Source organism: Zingiber officinale, chromosome 2B (assembly GCF_018446385.1).
Source record: "Zingiber officinale cultivar Zhangliang chromosome 2B, Zo_v1.1, whole genome shotgun sequence".
In the NCBI taxonomy this organism is placed as follows: Eukaryota; Viridiplantae; Streptophyta; class Magnoliopsida; order Zingiberales; family Zingiberaceae; genus Zingiber; species Zingiber officinale.
The window spans coordinates 6,321,777-6,342,711 of record NC_055989.1 but is presented as its reverse complement, the minus strand read 5'-3'; the positions used below and the strand labels follow the sequence as shown (position 1 = coordinate 6,342,711).

Here is a 20,935-nt window from a genome sequence, read left to right as displayed (position 1 = left end):
CAGAGAGAAACCATGACAACATTCAATCCAACACTTCAGATGAAGTCAATCAAACACTAAAATAAGCAGCCTCAACAAAGTAATACAACTTTTTGAAGAAAAATAGCAGACCCATACACGTATATAACAATTCCAATATGTAGAAGATCAGAAGAGCTGTCAATAGAGGAACAATATCCAAATTAAAGACTACTCCGCACCAACATATTCAACACAAACCAGCAGGCTCCTGAAACTAAAAAAACAGGCTGCACAAACACCTAATTGTAAGGACATTATTTACAAGCAAAGTGTAATGGATCGTGCGGTAGACAAACACACAGCAGTGTCTATCTTCCAGCCACAGCCAAAGCCAAAGCCAAAGCCTTGTTGTCAGCATCCTGAGCGAACACAGGCAGAGGGAGAGCCGATGCAGTTCTCTCTGCAACCTCATCAAGGAAAGGAACAGGATTGCTGGGGTAGTCAAAGGAGAGATCTTTGCTTGCAGCCAAAGCCAAGAGCTCCTCCTTTTCCAGCCCCCTGGCTGGCCCAAGGCTACACCTGTCTGTAATGCATCTTTGAACTTCTTGATCTGTTTTAAGCCAGAAAAAGCTTACTCATCAAACAAATGAAGATGAAGCAAATGTTTCAATGCTTAGAATTTCATTGATAAGGATCTTACAGTTGCATTGGTGCAGCTGAAGCTACAGAGGCGCCCCTGCGCTCCTCAATAAAATCTAAAGAAAGGAAGGACATGAATATGCATGCTGTAACACATGGACTTGTGTAGCTCATAGTTTATTTGGAGGAATGAAACATCTGGATTCAACCCAGCGATCTGACAAATCTGCAAGCAAACAAGACGCATAATCAGAAAGTGATATCTGGATTCTCATAGAGAAAAAAAAATGGAAATTTCTTTGGACGAGCGATGTAATACCTTAGGATGGAGGGCTCTACAGCCTCCACAACCAGGAGAGAAGAAATCCACCACAACCAGCTGGTCGCCGGCGTTCAATAAAGAGTTAGCGAGATCCTCCGCTGACTCGATCTCCTTCATGTTGGGTAGGAGACCCTTTTCCCACCATTGGATTGCCTTCTTGAAAGAAAGACCCAGCTGCGATCCAAGGAAGAAAAAAAAAAGACCTCTCTTTTAATTTAGCAAAAAGGACAATTTATCAAAGCCAGGGAAACACAAAGAGAATCTTGTACAAAACCCGACAATCATAACTTTATGCAATAAAAAGCAAATAAATAGAAAATTTGGCCGGATTTGGTAACCTGTATAGAGCTAGAAGCGAGGTGGCCTTTCAAGGGCATACCTCTCGGTGAACCAACGATCAGCCTCCCTCCATGGAACATGTTTGTGTCATCGGCTGGAGAAGAAGCGGAGAGGAGAAGAGGGCTTAGGGTTTGCTTATTTTTTTGCGCTGACGGAGCATTTCTTTTCGGGCGATGTTGGCGTCGAGAAATGCATGCGCTAAGCACGTGTTTTTTTTGTCGTGTAGCGACGGGCGCAGAGGGCGCAGGGGACGCGGGCGCAGAGGATCCGTGCTCGATAAATGACAGGCGGGTGGCCTTTTTATTTCAGCTTCCCACTGTACGTTCTTCCTCCTATGCGCAGCGGGGTTAATTCGATCCTGTCTGTACATGCACTATCCCAACCTCTCACATTGGGATGGTGGGACCCACACTTAAGTAGTGGGTCCCACCACCTCATTATGAGAGGTTGGGGCAGTGCCTGTACAGGCAGGATGAATTAATTAGTAAGAGCAGGGGCACTTCCTCTTTTCCCACTATACCAAAGGCCCTCGATGGCTCTCCCTAAGAGCATGGACAATTAATTAGTATTATTTACATACTATGTCACGCACCGAGTGAGCCTCTGTCGGAGAAAATTTCGACAACATCTCCTTTATATCGATGACAATCTGAAACATTACTACAAAGTCCTCGGGACTACACAAACCTCAGCCAACATGACCGGAATAATAACAATAAAAATAACTAACAATCCACGCAGTTTATATTAACTCAGCCTCTGGCTGACACAACCCCACAATTTATTTAAATAAAACCTACTCCACTAATACTAGGGGTGATCATGGATCGAGTTGGTTCGGTTATTGGGGTAAAAAACTATCCTGCACTACTAGATCAGATAATGCAAAATCGGGACCTACATCCGACCCTATATCCGGCGATTCTTATGTATCTTTTATCCGACGGGTTGTCAGTTATTTGAATATCCGACCCTATATCCAATGAAATATAAACTATAAATATAAATATAACAAAAAACATAATTTTTTTAAAAATGATAATAGACATTAATCATTACACGTTATAACAGTTAATCGGAAATAGCTATTACAACGTATAGCAGCTTATCGGTAGTAGTTGTTACAACATGTAACAGCTTATCAACATTAGTTGCTACAAGTAGGGGTGATCACGGATCGGGTTGATTCGGTTATTGGGATAAAAAACTATCTGGCCCTATTAGATCAGATAATGTAATATTAGGACCCTACATCCGGCCCTATATCCGGCGGATTATTTTTTTTCAATTCGGTTCGGGTCGGTATAAGCGGGTTGGTCGGTTTGGCGGGTTGACTGCTCACCCCTAACTAATACGACGGAAAACTTAAACCCACAACAAAATCCAACGCAGCGGAAAACAAAGGCAGTAGACCAAAACTCGATAAAAATCTACGAGTACAGTCATACATCAGAAATATATAAAAATATAACAAGGAAACCATAAGTCCAAAGGTAGAAAATCATCGCAACTCAAGGTGGGGACTAGCGACTGGAACCTCCTAACAGCTTCAACCTGAAATGGTAAATAATAGTCCAAGTGGGAGATTAGAAATTTCATGATTTTTTGAAAATCCAACAGGAGATTGGAAAGGGAAAAGTCCAAGTGGGTCAAGGAGGACTTGACACCTGGTGATCAGAACTCTAAGTGAGTCAAGGAGGATCAAACACTTGGTGGTCAGAAGTATTGGACCCCGTGGTTGTTTTGATGTGATCAACCAAGTTACATCATGTTTTGTTTTAATCCCTGTGTCTAAGTGTGCAGAAGCTTAGGAACCTAGGAAGTCGAGCGAAAGACGCAACTGGCGAGAAGGATGACACGGGAGGAAGCCAACTGGCTCGATACATCCGAGGGACGAAAGAGCTGCGAAAGAGTACACCGGTGGAAAAGAAGAACGTACGTGACGTTCGACGGACGAGAAGTCAGAGCGGAAACCTGCTCGAGGAGAAGGCCGGAAATTGGGTACGGGTGAGCTCTATTTTGGTTGACCGCAATCACCCAAACGATTGGAGCTTCGGAAGAAGAAAATGAGTGAAAAGAAGCTGGAGCTATTTATACGCCGCAGCATTGACCCTCCATATGGAGGGCGCCTTCCACATTGAGGGTGTCCTCCACATTGAGGGCACCCTCCATAGCGTTGAGGGCACCCTCAAACCAGTTAAAGTGACCATTTCACATTTAGATAAAACTTTATCCAAATGCCACGCTGGAGGCGCCTTCCATGCTTATGGGAGGCGCCCTCAAGCCGAAGATAGAGTTTCCAGGCCCTATAAAAAGGGCCCTGGAGCTAGGGAATTCCTACCAATGTTAAGCTTTCAAAGTGTGTAAAAGGCTTCTCCGCCGTCAGAGAAGGAGATTCTTACTGAGCTCTTACAACCACCTTGGATTAACAACCACCTAAGTTGTAACCAAGTCAAAATCCCCGAGTCTTCTTAAGTTCTATTATTTTATTACTTTATTATTGTTGCACTTTAAGAGTTGAAAGAACGAGTAGGGCCTTTTTCTTGTTTTAGGCAATTCACCCCTCCCCTCTTGCTGGCCCGATGGCTGGACCACCAACTTTGCACAAGAAGTGGTATCAGAGCCCGAGCTGCCAGAAGAACTAACCGCCAACTTTGCACAAGAAATCAAGACGATGGCTGGACCAGCAATCTATCCACCGAAATTCGAATGAGACTTTGCGTCATGGAAGAAACGAAAGGAGGTATTTTTCAAAAATGACTTCGAAATTCTTTTAATAATTAAATATGATTTTATAGCTCCAAAATCCCCCCAAGGAGAAGAAAAAGAGAAATCTCAATGGACCAAGAAAGAGCAAGCAGATTTCGTAGCGAACGGACGAGCTGAGTTCCACTTGCGGAATGTGATTCCACCCCAGGAAGTAAATTGGATCGGAGATTACGGCTTCGCGAAGGAGCTTTAGGAAAAGTTCTTGGAATTGCATGAAGGGACTTCTGAAACAAAGCTCGCGAGACGGGACATACTCTGGAATCAACTGACAAATCTTCGGATGAAAGAAGGAGAGTCGGACGCACAACTGCACGGATGAATCAAAGAGCTGATCACCAGACTAACAAACCTCAGAGAAACGGTAACAAATCGGGACGCATAAAGGTATGCTTTAAATGCGTTTTCCAGAACACCTGAGTGGATATCTATAGTAGACTCCTACTATATATCCAAGGATCTCGAGGTAAGCACGTTAGAAAATCTATTTTCTACTTTTGAATTTCACGAACCTCGAATTACAGATTCAAAAGGAATAGAAAAGAAAAATCTCAGCATTGCCCTAAAGGCAAGAACAGAAGATCAAGAGTCCGAGACATTCATCGATGAAGATGATACGACTCTACTGGTAAAAAGGTTTAATAAATTTCTCAAGTCTAATAAGTTTAAATCATAGTTAAGAAGGCATCATCGAAACAAAAAAACTGTCCGATGCAACAACTATAATGAAGAAGGGCACATCAAGGATGACTACCCAAAATTGAAGAAAAAGGACAACGAAAAGGACAAGCACAAAAAACCAACTTCCTCCGAATACAAGACCATGAAGGTCACATGCGATGATTCTTCATCCTTTGATTCCGAGGTAACAGCCTTCTCGGGACTAGTGCTAATAGCCAACCATCAATTGGAAGATGAGACTAGCTTAGAGAAGAGCATAGATGAAGGGGGAGGATCAAAAGAAGAAAGCTGTAATGAAAGGGGAACATAAAAAATTGAGGTAAGTGAGGTACGTGCTCTAACCCACAAACAGTTTTTTTGTTTTATCAAAGTTCTTACAAGAGACTTAGTGAAATCAGAAAAATAGATTACAGACTTAAATAGAATGTTAGATAATTTGAAATTCGAAAATGAAAAATTAAAATTGCAAATTGAAAGTTTGAAAACAAATGCATGTTTAAAACCAAACTTTCAAAAGTTAAAACTTAAAATTTATAAAAAATTGAACTGATATATAAGAAAACATCAAGGATAACTTAGAAAAATTCCAAAAAATTATGTACCCCCTAAGCTTTTGATTAATCCAGTAGAAAGGAACCTATATTGGATTCCAACATCTTATCTAGATTAAACTTTTTTATTAATTAAGGCTTTCAGAAGAAATTAAATGTTTAAATTCATTAAAAGGTTTTGTCTAGAAGTGGTTGATGATAAAAAAAAAAAAGAAGGCCTAGTGTATCGCCATAACATAAAAGTCGATTATTGAATTGAATAGTTAATTGACAACCGATAAGCAATTTAGATAATTTTTTTTTTCACATGCTTAATTGTCAATTCCTTGAAAATTTTACAACTAAGAATTTCTTTCAAAAAATTGTTTTCAATGCTTTTCCTTGACATTTTTTTTACTTAGAAATTGTGTTAAAAAATTTTTTTACTCAAATGCTTTTATACCTAAAAACATGCTTTTATAGTTAAAAATTAGTTAATTAATTTGAAGATATGTACCCTGTTTTTGATGTAATTAAAGGGGGAGAGATAGGTACAAATTTAGACAGAGTTAGAATTTAGGGGGAGTTAGCATATTTTGTCAAATTATTTTTAAAATTCTGAATTTTAATAGATCAGTTCAGTTTATACTTAGTATTGCAATTTCTTTTTGGCAAACTTCATGCTTGAAATGTTAGTTCTGTAATTTCTTTAAATTACTTATTTATTGCTACCCTAACTTGAACTTGGGTTGATGCACATCATAAAGGGAGAGATTGTTAGATCTCGTGGTTGTTTTGATGTGATCAACCAAGTTAGGTTAGGTCCTGTTTTATTTTAATCCTTATGTCTAAGTGTGCAAGAGCTTAGGAACGCAGAAAGTTGAGCAGAAGACGCAATTGGCGAGAATGACAACACGGGAAGGGAGCCGACGGGCTCGGTGTGTCCGAGGGACGAAAAATCTGCGGAAGAGTACACCGGTGGATGAGAACAACATACATGACGTTCAAGGGGCGAGAAGCGGGAGCGGAAGCTTGCTCGAGGAGAAAGTCGGAAATTGAGTTCGGGTGAGCCCTATTTCAGTTGGCCGTAATCACCCAAGTGATCGAAGCTTCGGAAGAAGAAAAAGCGTGAAAAGAAGCTAGAGCTATTTATACACCACAGCATTGAGGGCGCCCTCCATAGCATTGAGGGTGCCCTCAAACCAGTCAAAGTGGTCATTTCGCATTCGGGTAAAACTTTATCCAAATGCTATGCTGGAGGCGCCCTCCATACTTATGGGAGACACCCTCAAGCAGAAGATAGAGTTTCCAAGCCCTATAAAAAGGGTCCTGGAGCTAAGGAATTGATCAACAACTCTTTTACTCAATTCCTAGCAATGATTAAGCTTTTATAGTGTGTAAAAGACTTCTTTGCCTTCAGAGAAGAAGATTCTTACTGAGCTCTTGCAACCACCTTGGATTAACAACCATCTAGATTGTAACCAAGTCAAAATCCCTGAGTCTTCTTAAGTTCTATTATTTTATTATTGTTGTACTTTAAGAGTTGAAAGAACGAGGAGGGTATTCTTTTTTCTTATTTCAAGCAATTCACCCCTCCTCTCTTGCCGGCCCGCTCCGCCAACAAGAAGTTCAATGGGGAGTTGGCAAAAGAAAAATCCATGTAGGTCATGGAGGATCAAATACTTGGTGATCGAAAGTCCAACAGTAGTTGGCAAAGGAAAGTCCAAGTGGGTCAAAAAAAAAACCATATACTTTGTGAGAAAGTCCTATTAAGTCAAAATTAAAGTTGACTGAATACTTGGTAAGAAAGCCCTAACAGGTCATGGATGATCAGATGTTGGGAACGAGAAGTCTCAACGCGCCATAAGATGATTGGATGTTTAATAGATGAAGTCCTCGTACGTTGAGGTCAATTAGATACCATACAAGATGTGAATTCAGCCTTGAAAAGGAAGAATTCAAGATTACCAATCAATTGGGGTGATGTGTTAATCGATTTGTAAACACTAAGTTTGGATTTGGAGTTTAGGGATGGGCAATCGATTGGTCCAATCAATTAACCCAAAGCAATCAATTGAGTCAATCAATTGTATGCTAATTTCGAGAGCACAGTAGGGTCAAGAATCGATTGGGCATAAGGCAGTCGATTGGTAGAAGTTTTGCAGGAAACAAAAGGCTTATGAATCGATTGAGCATTGACCAATCGATTGGGCTAATCAATTGATATGACTCACCAATTGATTGGTAGGGAGAAAAAAGTTGTTCTGCTAGTTTGAACGATCAGATCTGATGTGAAAATCAATCGATTGGGAGACATTTTCCAACCCAAAGGCAACCATAGAAAAGGAGATTTGAACACGCCAATTCTTGGAGATTCTGAAGCAAAGTGTTGCTGAATTTTCAATCAACAAGAGGCATTTCTAAGCAACAAGATAGCAAGCAAGCAAGATTTCATTGTAAAGTTGTTTTCACTTTCGATTGTATTTGTGTTTGCTTTCTCCTATTGTTTTCTTGTGTTTCAAGCTTGTACGAGGCTTCTCCGCTTCTAATAGTTTTCAAGAAGACAGAATTTATAGTGAAAGCTATGAGAGAGGAGTAAACCATTGGATTAATCGCCTCAAGAACGTTGATACCAATTAAAATCTAAGTGTTGCCCATGTGGCCTTTAAGTTGAGCTAAGATTTCCGTTGCACATTCAACAACAAGCACAAGCAACGACCAGAGACGATCGGGGCTATTTATCCCCTGTAGCTCATTCATATCCTAACACCCCCATTGTTTGGAAGACAAGTAAATCACGAAGGATTTTATCCAGCAATAACAGTGCATGTAAAAAATGCTTGAGACAACTAGCAAGATATTCCGTACCTACTAGAAATTGATTCTAGGTCTACTGATAACAATACTCTTGTATAAATTAACTGAGCTGGCTCGTGAAGTCGATCGAGGAGGAAGGTATCAAGGCCGAAATAGCAAGCGGTCAAAAACTGACCCTACCTATCATTCATCACGTGATATTTATAGATGATAAAAACGGACTCTACAACCTGCTGTCATCATCATATAATGTACAGAGAGGATGCAATTAACATTAACTATTTGAGAGTTACAGGAGGAAAAAAAACACGCCCTTTGACAGATGCCCCATTAAAGTTGTCCATTAGCAGTAATGCGATCAAGGTTGGATAAACCATTTATAAATAAGTCAAACATCTTAACTCATAAATAATATTTATAAATAAGATAGATTGCTGCCCGATTGGGAATAAAAACCTCTTCATCAACCTTGGCATTGTTCAAAACTAAAATACTAAAAGAAAAAAGAAAAAGAAAAATAGAAGAGGGAAGAGTCAAATCTATCGCAAGGTTGGATAAATCATTTATAAATAAGTCAAACATCTTAACTCATAAATAATATTTATAAATAAGATAGATTGCTGCCCTATTGGGAATAAAAACTTGCATTGTTCAAAACTAAAATACTAAAAGAAAAATAGAAGAGTCAAATCTATGACTATGACAAGAATAGGGTAATACAATCAACCTACCTAAATGACACGGTGACAAGAGTGGTTAACCGAGTGGCAGAAAGAGAAAACAACACGGCCACATTAAGACTACGTTTGGTTGGGTGTAATGTAATCTAGCTTATAATGTAATCTTGATTAGATTACTACGTTTGGAAATGTAATGTATGTAATATTTGATTACAAGGATGATTACATTTTTTTGTTTGGTATCTATTATTTTTTATCAGAAATGTAATTTGTATTATTATAAAATGACCTACGACCTCTACTGACGGTCGCCGCAGTTCTGTCGGAGCTTGCGGCCTCTACCGCCGATCGTCGATCGTTGCCGTCGGCCGCTAACCGGTCGGCGGCCGGCGGCGGTCGGCGGCCGGCCGCGGCGGATGTCGGCGGTGGGGGCGGTGGCCGACGGTGGACTAAGGGTATATTCGGTATTTAAATTTTAATGGGACGGTGACCTCGTAATGTAATCGGATTACATAGCATTTGCTTTGTAATCCAGATTACAAAACTTCACTACATTTTGTAATCCAGATTACATTACAAGTTTAAAAGTGAAACAAACAAAATAATTTGCCTTGTAATGTAATCAGGATTACATTACAAGGCAGATTACGTCCTACCAAACGAGGCTGATTACATTATAAGGCAGATTATTTTGTTTGTTTCACTTTTAAACTTGTAATGTAATGTAATCTGGATTACAAAATGTAGTGAAGTTTTGTAATCTGGATTACAAAGCAAATGCTATGTAATCCGATTACATTACGAGGTCACCGTCCCATCAAAATTTAAATACCGAATATACCCTTAGTCCACGTTAGCGGCCAACGGCCGCCGGCCGGTTAGCGGCCAACGGCCGCCGGCCGGTTAGCGGCCGGCGGCCGGTAGCCGCCGCAAGCTCCGACAGAAGTGCGGCGACCGTCAGTAGAGGTCGTAGGACATTTTTGTCATTTTATAATAATATAAATTACAATCCTGATAAAAAATAATAGATACCAAACAAAAAAATGTAATCATCCTTGTAATCAAATATTACATACATTACATTTACAAACGTAGTAATCTAATCAAGATTACATTACAAGCTAGATTACATTACACCCAACCAAACGTAGCCTTAATGTGGCCGTGTTGTTTTCTCTTTCTGCCACTCGGATAACCACTCTTGTCACCGTGTCATTTAGGTAGGTAGATTGTATTACCCTATTCTTGTCATAGCCATAGATTTGACTCTTCCCTCTTCTATTTTTCTTTTTCTTTTTTCTTTTAGTATTTTAGTTTTGAACAATGCCAAGGTTGATGAAGAGGTTTTTATTCCCAATAGGGCAGCAATCTATCTCATTTATAAATATTATTTATGAGTTAAGATGTTTGACTTATTTATAAATGGTTTATCCAACCTTGATTGCATTACTGCTAATGGACAACTTTAATGGGGCATCTGTCAAAGGGCGTGTTTTTTTTCCTCCTATAACTCTCAAATAGTTAAATGTTAGTTGCATCCTCTCTGTACATTATATGATGATGACAGCAAGTTGTAGAGTCCGTTTTTATCATCTATAAATATCACGTGATGAATGACAGGTAGGGTCAGTTTTTGACCGCTTGCTATTTCGGCCTTGATACCTTCCTCCTCGATCGACTTCACGAGCCAGCTCAGTTAATTTATACAAGAGTATTGTTATCAGTAGACCTAGAATTAATTTCTAGTAGGTACGAAATATCTTGCTAGTTATCTCAAGCATTTTTTACATGCGCTGTTATTGCTGGATAAAATCCTTCATGATTTACTTGTCTTCCAAACAATGGGGGTGTTAGGATATGAATGAGCTTGGTTGTGCCCTGTGGAATTGTAAACACCAATATAAGAAAAACTTGAATTACTCATAGTTCTTGACATATTGAATTTATTTAGACAAATGACAGAATTTTTTTATATAAATATATTAACAGATAGTCTGATATATAAAAAAAAACTATTCCATATATAAATTCAGAAAAAAATGATCTCAAGTACAAACAATTAATAACATCAATAATAATTTAATTTTTAAAATATACTACAGTAAATACACAAAGCTAGTGCTTGTAAAAAAGAAGACACCGAAATATAATCCACACTGACCAAAGATGCTAAAAATTTTAAAATGTAAAAGCTTTAAATAGAGTGCAACTTTTGAAAACAGAGCTTACAATCATGCCAGCATGAGAGCACATGTAGAAGCCATAATTCCTTAGATGACAAATTTGGTTATCAACAATTGTCCCTGCAATCCAAAAATCATGAAAATTTAAAATTCAAAAATTATAATTTGATGGAGATAAAAGTCTCAAACAGTAGTACAAAATTAAAGACCAACATTAATCAAATACATACCAGGTTGGACATTGTCTGGAGAGTTTGGAAGAAAAAACTTAGTATGATGATTTTTCTGGGCAATTATTAATGTAAACTTTGGGCACCACTGTTCATCAAGAAACTTGCAAGCCTACAGATAGTAATAACAATTTGAACAAAATCAAAACTCAATTGACATTAATATATGTATACACTGACATACCTCAATAATTTGATCCAATTCAATGTTGAGAACTTGAATTTACTGTGATTTGCTAACACCATCCCTGAATATCAAGAACTCATCACAAACAGCTCAAACATAAGGGAAAACACACACCCCATCAAGACACAAGATCCATATGTGTTAATCCAATAGTAGAAACTAAAGCAGAGTTTACCTGAAAATGATAATGTTTTTTGGTTTTCTGTGTCCTGAACTGGTGTAGAAACCGAGCAACAGCTCCCTACATCATAGAGATAATGGCTTCCGTTTAAAAGACAAAGAATACTTAGTGACCGGTGAAGATAAAGAAAAATAAACAAAACATGACTGGTGAAATTAACACATATAACCTCAAATTTTTCAAAGCTCTTCTAGCCTACCAAAAACAAACAAATAATCTCAGTAGACACAATATGAAGAATGAAAAAAGCAAGTTGAAACAAGTTGCCTCAATATTTTCAATAACCTAGAAAATAAAAATAAAGAGCAAATATTTAATCACCTTGTTTCAGTCCAGTTGGTATGGATCCTTGACATTTTGATTTACAAGTAGAAAATCAACCACTGGCCCAGGCCACACAATCATAGTAGTGGAGATATCTATATTCAACAAATAAAAAAGATAATAATATTTTTAAAACAATAAAGTGATTGAATGACAATGCAAGCAAAAGCAAATAGCAAGAGTGTGAGACATTCTAAGAGCTTACTAATATTCAAAGAGAGGCCTCCTTGTGAAGTTCTGAAACTAGAATGAAAACCACTGCATCCCGTGACTCCACCACCAATGTCAGGAAAGTTGTTAGAATTGTTTTGAAAAAATGATTGTCTCACGAAAAAACATTCCCTAAAAATGTTTTCTTTGCAAGTATTAGAATGCAAAAAACAAACCCACAAGTATGTAATCCATAATTTCAACAATAAATTACTAGAAGGAAATTCACATACCCTTTTACCGCATACTGCCGCAAAATAATATCAAGAACCCGTAAAGCATCACGAGAGTTCTCATTTTCATTGCCTTTTAAGGCTACAGCAATGGATTCCATAGGTATTTTAGCTGCAAAACTCAACAAAACCTTAAAGGTTTTTGTATGATGGAGTCGTCTAGCACGTTTCCCATCATTTTCATCAGGACTATTACTATCACGATTTCCATTGCCAGCAATTCTATATCAAAAATAGATAACAAATGCAATAAAGAAGTTAAGATAAGAATGTTTACCAAGCGATGTAGGGTTCAAAAAAAACTATTACTTCTTTGAGGACAGATCCTCAAGCACCACAATGAGCTCATTGTTGACTTGAGGAAGGGCACAAAGGGTGAATCATACACAAAGTCCCTTTTTGTTAGCTCAATGTCATATGTTTGGTATAGTTTATCTATTACTTTTCTTCGAATACCCTTACCATCCACAGGATGATCTTCTTCATTTTTCACTGCCACCTAATTTAATAATAATAACAATCTCAAACACTAATAAAATCCAACATTTAAAAGTTACATGTTACAACAAGAAAAAAGTAAATAAGGAATAATGATAACCTACACTGTAGTGGTAAAAATAATCATCCACGTTTCTGACAGAAACTTTAAAATGGTTTGTCAAAAGCAGCACTTTTTCCAATGCCAGGTCTTGTCATGGGAGTCCTTTTACGATTTGTAGCTTTTAGACCACCATCATCATTGATTGTAATGGAGATAACAGTAGGAGGAATAGAAGGGGGCGGTGGCAAAATATCTAAGTTATCAGAGCCAGGTTTAACATGAGAATCCATCTTATCTGTCTTCAATCAAACAACAAGAAAATGATTAGGAAAGACGAAAATAGTTATGATATTCTTATATACGAATTAAAAGCACATGTACAAATACAACCCAAAATGAAAATAAGATTAAACATCATCAATTGAAAAGGATGCTAGATGAGAAAGTTAGGAGGGGCTGATACACATGATGGTTGTTTCAGCCCAAAGTAGATAAGAAATAAAATAAATAATTTGAAAACATAAGAAGGAAGATAAGAAGAGAAATCAGAATGTGGCGGCGGGCAGCGAGGGAAGTTGAGACGAGCTCAACTTCATAAATGTTAGCAAAAGATAGCGGTAAAAAAAGTAACATCATGAATGTTAGCGAAAGAGAGCAGTGAAGAAAGCAAGTTACAAACCTCACGCTCGGAGTGCTTTTGCTAGTAGAGGATGAGACCGTCAGATTCTGACGGAACTCTAGGAAGTAGTAAAGGAGACGATCCGGTTGTTTCAAAAGGGCTGCGAATCTCATTGAGCAAAGAATCTAATGTGAAAAGGGAGAACTTGGCTTCTCTCCGACAAGTTCTCGGCTCCTAACTAAACAGGGAAAGTTATTGAGTGGTCCAGATTTGGTGCAGGTTAGTAATTCCTCGAGATTCATTTTCGTGAAACACTGGGCCCAAAATTAAAAATTATATTATTTTTAAAAAATAAATTTTTATATAAAATATTATTAAAAATATTTAATTACATTAATAAAATTTTAAAAAAAAATCATAAAAGATTATTTATGTAATTAATGACCATTTAGAAATTAGACCGTGATTTACCAAAGAAAGGTATCTAAAAAAGATATTTATCTGAATATCCACGTTCTCTAAATCTTCTCCCTGCAAAAAAAACATAAAAATGCGGATATTAGAAATCAGGCCCTATAACAGGGCCCACTTTATGGGTGAGATATTTGATTATTAAATTTGAAATATTAAAAGTGAGATATTTTATGGATAGAATCATAAATATTTGATTGGTGAAATATTTAATTGTATGATTAGACATATTTGATAAGTGAGATATTTGATTGATAATGTGAATACGAAGATGAAAAATATTTTTAAAAAAATATTCAAAATATTAAGATCTTAATATTTTTTGAAAAAACATTGTTGAAGATATTTAATTATATTAATAAAATTTAAAAAGATAACCTATAAAAGGATTATTTTTTTAATAGGAAGTGGTGACTAATTAGATCAAACAATAATTTTATCTTATTTCTATTTTCTATGGATTGACATAGTAATTATATAGGTCATTGTTCCAATAGGTGTTAGATCAATTTTCATTGAATGTAAAATATCTTATTAAGTGTCAGATCTTCCCTATATAAAAGAGCAATATATTAACTTAAAATACCCTATAATTTATCTGTTTATATCTAACCGGGGTACTGACGATATTGAACCACTTTATGCTCCAAAAGTTTACTTTTGTACTTCTTTATTAGTAAATTTAATAAAAAAAACATATTAAATAATATTTATTTGGTGGAAACTTTTAATTAAATAAATAAAGTTTAATTTTATTAATAAAATATTAATTAATTTGGGTTAGTAATAAATTATTGAAATACTATTAATATATATATTTTAATTATTATTTTTTTATTAATTAATTTTAACTCAACCGTAGTCTCAACTAAAAAGTAAGGGGGTGTTTGGTTAATGGGTTTGGGAATGAGACAATGGAATGATAGTAAAAGATAGTATTTGAATTGTGGGTTTGGGAATCACATTTTGGGAATGATTACCACATTTATGGGAATCAACTAAAACCATATAACTAGATGGGTTTCATTTACATTCCTATTCCCATTCCACCCTACTATCAAACTCATACCCATAGTCATTTCCATCATTTAACCAAACGTCCCCTAAAATTATTAATTTGTAATCTATATTTAAAACTAATAATTATAATTAGAACTCAGAATCAATTGGCAAGAGGTCAACGATTAAGCGACTTGCTTAAACAATCCCAATCAGACCCTCTCACGGTGTAAGAACAGATAGCTACTATTTATACCGAAGCGAATGGATATCCAGATTCGATAGAGCTTGGACAGGTAAAGAAATTTCTCGCTCAGATACACAACTATTTAAAAAAGAATAAACCTCAATTTAAAGAAATTATATCTTATACTACGACATTCACCGAGGAAACGGAATCACTTTTGAAGGAAGTAATTCAGCAACAAATCAAACTATTTTTACTTCAAGAACAAACATAAATTTTATTTTTTACTGAGAAATAATAATTATTAATTTTAAATATAGATTACAGATTAATAATTTTAAATATTATTAATAAAGTTTAACTTTATTTATTTAATTAAAAATTTCCACCAAATAAATATTATTTAATATATTTTTTTTATTAAATTTACTAATAAATAAGTACAGAAGTAAACTTTTTGAGCATAAAATGGTTCAATATCGTCAGTAACCCGATTAAATATAAGCAGATAAATTATAGGGTATTTTACGTTAGTATATTGCTCTTTTACATAGAAAAGATATGACACTTAATAAGATATATTACATTCAATGAAAATTGATCTCAACACCTATTGGAACAATGATCCATATAATTAACTATGTCAATCTATAGAAAATAGAAATAAGATAAAATTATTGTTTGATCTAATTAGTTACGACTTCCTATTAAAAAAATAATTTTTTTACAAGTTATCTTTTAAATTTTATTAATATAATTAAATATCTTCAAGAATATTTTTTTAAAAAATATTAAGATCTTAATATTTTGAATATTTCTTAAAAAATATTTTTCATCTCTATATTCACTTTATCAATCAAATATCTCACTTATCAAATATTTCTAATCATACAATTAAATATTTCACCAATCCAATATTTATGATTCTATCCATAAAATATCTCACTTTTAATATTTCAAATTTAATAATCAAATATCTCACCTTTAAAATATAACTATTATTTTACTAATTTACCTCTTAAATAAAATTAATTATATTTTTTAATTCTTAATCATATTTTTTAATTCTTCAATTAAAAACACTTAAAATAATAAAAAATATAAAATAAAAATAGCTGCATGCAACAGGTGGACCTGCTGCAGGGCCTGATTTCTAATATCCGCATTTTTATTTTTTTACAAGGAGAAGATTTAGAATACGTGAATATTCAGATAAATATCTTTTTTAGATACCTTTCTTTGGTAAATCACGGTCTAATTTCTAAATTATCATTAATTACATAAATAATCTTTTATGAAATTATTTTTTAAAATTTTATTAGTGTAATTAAATGTCTCTAATAATATTTTATATAAAAGTTTATTTTTTAAAAATAATATATTTTTAAAATTTTAATTTTGTGCCCAACACTTCACGAAAATGAATTCCCAAGAATTACTAACCTGCACCAAATCTGGAACACTCAATAACTTTCCCTATCCAGCTAGGAACCCAGGACCTGTCTGAGAGAAGCCAAGTTCTCCCTTTTCACATTAGATTCTTTGCTCAATGAGATTCGCAACCCTCGTGAAACAACCGAATCGTCTCCTTTACTACTTCCTAGAGTTCCGTCAGGATTCGACGGTCTCATCCCCTACTAGCAACAGAACTCCGAGCGTAAGGTTTGTAACTTGCTTTCTTCACTGCTCTCTTTCGCTAACATTCATGATGTTACTTTCTTTACCGTTTTCTTTTGCTAACATTCATGAAGTTGAGCTCGTCTTAACTTCCCTCGCTGTCCGTCGCCACATTCTGATTTCTCTTCTTATCTTCTCTCTTATGTTTTCAAATTATTTATTTTATTTCTTATCTACTCTGGGCTGAAACAACCACCATGTGTACCAGCCCCTCCTAACTTTCTCATCTAACATCCTTTTCAATAGATGATGTTTAATCATATTTTCATTTGTGTTGTGTTTGTAAATGTGCTTTTAATTCGTATGCAAGGATATCATAACTATTTTCGTCTTTCCTAACCATTTTCTTGTTGTTTGACTGAAGATAGATAAAATGGATTTGTTGAGTCATTTATTGCTGAAGCAAACTGAGCGTAGGCAGAATGAAACCACCGTTTTCGGCTAAGTCGAGGCTAGAGTTAGACTCTATCTCTTTAAAACGAATTTGCCCCGCACACGTTGCTCACGGAATACAACAATCGTCTCCCAAAATACGACTTTTATCTTGCGATAGCAGCATTGCAAATCACAAGACCTCCGAACCGAGGAAGCTTCTTGATCTCTCCAATGCAAGAATGCAATGCTTGCTTTGCTTGGAAGGAAGTGAGTGAATGAAAGAATATGTGAGGAATTTTATTTATACATATGAAAGGATATAAGAACCTCTTGGTTCAATTAGATCTCATCCATCCATTTCAAAATGGAGGATGTAGATCGCATCCTTTCCTAAGAGGCATACTACCTCTTCATTAGATGCACCCTTTAATCATCCAAAAGATATTTAAACCTTTTTGATTATTTTTCCATTTATAATTTTAAACAATCCTCCACATAAATGAAAAATAATGCATGCATGTTATCACATAAGGAGAGTTCAATCGATAAGTCATTGCATCAGGAGAGGTAGCTTGTAGCTTTGAACCTTCCATAGTGGAATGTTATCGAGCATACTAGGCTGCGCAGTGAACATGATGTCTTGAACTGCTCAGCTGTTTGTGTATACTAAGACAATAACACCCACTCAAAGATTTATCTCACTTACTTTGGGCTCTCATGGTTAGTTCCGTTTTGACCATGGATATCATCTTGGACTCATGAGTGTTTCATTGAAATGACCAGTTTAAACACTCACATAGGTGACACTTCTATCAAGAGTATCCTATCATACTCCACCTATAAAGGTATAGAAGTCATTAAAAGCATAAGCTTAACCTCACTACATGTAATAGGACAACACAAGTTCATTCTAGGATTGGGATAGAGATAATGATAATATATCTTGTATGCTGTAACACAACTTCTGTAACTTCGTTATCCCATTGAACTAATATCTTGAGATCTCCAATCAACAAGGTTGGCTTACCGCTACAGTCATTTTTAGTTGTAGATTTTTAATCTCATTCTTTTCGAAGAGCAGTATACTTGATCTCGACTTAACCCCTTCGTAAGAGGATTTGCCAAATTACCTTTGGACTTGACATAGTTGATTGCAATCATTCCGTTAGAGATCAACTGTCTAATGGTATTGTGTCTACGACGTATATGTCGAGACTTACCAATATACATACTACTCTGTGCCCTTCCAATCGCCGATTAACTATCACAGTGTATAAGTACGACGGGCACAGATTTCGTCTAGCTCGAAATATCTTCCAAGAAATTCCGCAGCCAATCAACTTCTTCAGCTGCTTTATCTAATGCTATAAACTCAGATTCCATAATTAACCAAGCTATGCATGTCTGCTTTGTAAATTTCCAAGATACCACTCCTCCACCGATTGTGAATACATACCCACTAGTGGATTTGGAATCTTTTGTATCTGATATCCAATTAGCATCATAATATCCCTCTAAGACAGCGGGATACTTTCCGTAATGTAATCCATAGTTCATAGTATATTTCAAATATCTAAGAACTCACATCAATATTTTCCAATGGGTATCGTTTGGATTACTCGTAAAACGACTCAGCTTGTTGACCGTACAGGCAATATCCGGACGTATGCAATTTGTGAGATACATCAAACTACCTATTATCCGAGAATATTTCAATTGCGATACGGGCTCACCATGATTTTTCGTTAAGTGTTGACTTAGATCCATAGGTATTTTCACTGTAGAGAGATCGTTCGCATTGAACCTTTTCAATACTGACTCTACATAATGAGTTTGTGTCAAAACTATCCCATCGGATGTCTTGAGAATTTTAATTCCTAATATAACATCTGCTAGACTCATGTCTTTCATATCGAAATTCTTGGTCACCATTTTCTTTGTACGCATAATTACTGCCCATTATAAGCATGTCGTCTACGTATAGACAGATCATTACATAACCTTTAGGTGTGTTTTTGACATAAATACATTTGTCACATTCATTTATTTTGAATTCGTTTGACAGTATTATTTTGTCAAATTTTTCGTGTCATTGTTTAGACGCTTGTTTAAGTCCGTACAACGACTTAACAAATCGACACACCTTTTCCTCTTTTCCTGGAGCTACGAACCCCTCAGGTTGCTCCATATAGATTTCTTCTTCCAACTCACCATTTAAGAACGCAGTCTTACCATCCATTTGGTGTATTTCAAGGTCATACAGTGCTGTGATGGCTATCAACACTCGTATAGATTTAATCCTTGTCACCGGTGAGTAGGTATCAAAGTAGTCAAGACCTTCCTTTTGCTTGTACCTTTTGGCTACAAGTCTGGCTTTATACTTGTCAATTGATCCATCAGCTTTATACTTACATTTTAGTATCCACTTATAACCTAATGATTTGATACCAGAAGGAAGGTCTACTAGTTCCCAAGTATGGTTATTTATGATGGACTCGATTTCACTATTGACTGTTTTTTTCCACATTGGGGCGTCGGGACTAGAGAGAGTTTCGCTTAATGTTTTTAGATTCATTTCCGACATAAGAGTAACGAAGTTTGGCCCAAACGATTTCTCAACTCTAGCTTGTTTGCTCCGACGTGGCTCTTCGCTTTGATTGTCAATAGTCTTTTTACGACAACTAAGTTCAGAAACGTCATTTTCGTTAGAACTTCCGTTGTTATCACTTTGAACGTTTCCCTTTTTATTTGGGAATATATTTTCAAAGAATATTGCATTCTGAGATTCTATAATTGTTTCCACATGAATATCAGAAATGTCTGACTTGTGAACTATGAATCGATATGCATTACTGTTATGAGCATATCCGACAAATATCGCATCGAATGTTTTAGGTCTGATCTTTACTTGCTTTGGCTTAGGTACTTCGACCTTTGTTAAGCACCTCATACCTTTAGGTATTTGTACGATGACTCGCGGTCTTTCCATAGTTCATATGACGTTTTATCGTTTTTTTTTTGTGACAAATTTTGTTAAGAATGTAGTTTGTTGAGATAAGCTTGAATTTATCAGCAAGACATTCATCATTTCTTTTAGCGTCCGATTTTTTATAAGAGATTTCTTGTTGTGGAGACATCTATAATCAACAAATAAGAAAGATAATAATATTTTTAAAACAATAAAGTGATTGAATGACAATGCAGGCAAAAGCAAATAGCAGGAGTGTAGAGACATTGTAAGAGCTTACCAATATTCAAAGAAAGACCTCCTTATGAAGTTCTAAAACTAGAATCAAAACCTCTGCATCCCGTGACTCCACCCAATGTCAAGAAAGTTGTTAGGATTTTTGAAAAAATGATTGTCTCACGAGAAAACATAATGTTTTTTTTTTGCAGCTATTAGAATGCAACAAACAAACTCACAAGTATGTAATCCATAATTTCAATAGTAAATGATCAGAAGAAAATTCACATACCCTTTTACCGCATGCTGCCGCAAAATAATATCAAGAACCCGTAAAGCATCATGAGAGTTCTCATTTTCATTGCCTTTTAAGGCTACAACAATGGATTCCATAGGTATTTTAGCTGCAAAACTCAACAAAACCATACAGATTTTTGTATGATGGAGTTGTCTAGCATGTTTCCCATCACTTTCATCAGGACTATTAGTACCACGATTTCCATTGCCAACAATTGTATATCAAAAATAGATAACAAATGCAATAAAGATGTTAAGATAAGAATGTTTACCAAGCGATGTAGGGTTCAAAAAAAAAAAAC

General features: G+C 35.7%; 1 pseudogene; it reads right to left on the bottom strand.

Annotated features, from left to right (window-relative positions):
• Nucleotides 1–40: 40 nt before the first annotated feature.
• On the bottom strand, nt 41–13,838 carry LOC122045190 (annotated as a pseudogene).
• Between the last annotated feature and the right edge of the window lie 7,097 nt (nt 13,839–20,935).